A 325-nucleotide genomic window follows, 5' to 3' on the forward strand; every position below is an offset into this window, starting at 1 on the left:
CAAGTTCACGTGACTTAAATTTTCTAAAGTAAAATAAATATATTTTCAAAATTTGATTCAAACCTTTTACCTAAAATTGTCTCTAGGTCAATGTGTCTCCTTGTTATCTCAGTTCTGTCTCCTGGCCATGCTGGGAGAAACAATATCTTTTAGATGTGTAAGAAAGCATTTGGTACAGTGTATTTTTGTTCTAGAGTAAAATGACTGGCTATTTAAAAAACCAAAAAGTATAGAACAAAAACAGAATGTCTGAGTAAGTCTTGATAATGGTTTAGGTAAATAAGTTTGTTTAAAAGGTTTTACAGCCAAAAAAAGGGGGGGGGGA

At 32.0% G+C, this 325-nt stretch overlaps 1 long non-coding RNA gene across 1 annotated transcript in view; it reads left to right on the forward strand.

Moving 5' to 3' along the window:
* The window catches only part of LOC103603156, a 6,415-nt gene that overhangs the window by 5,101 nt on the left and 989 nt on the right, over nucleotides 1-325 (forward strand). The gene's annotated exons all lie outside the window — the stretch shown is intronic.

The sequence above is a fragment of the Galeopterus variegatus genome, unplaced genomic scaffold (assembly GCF_000696425.1).
Source record: "Galeopterus variegatus unplaced genomic scaffold, G_variegatus-3.0.2 Scaffold4468, whole genome shotgun sequence".
NCBI lineage: Eukaryota > Metazoa > Chordata > Mammalia > Dermoptera > Cynocephalidae > Galeopterus > Galeopterus variegatus.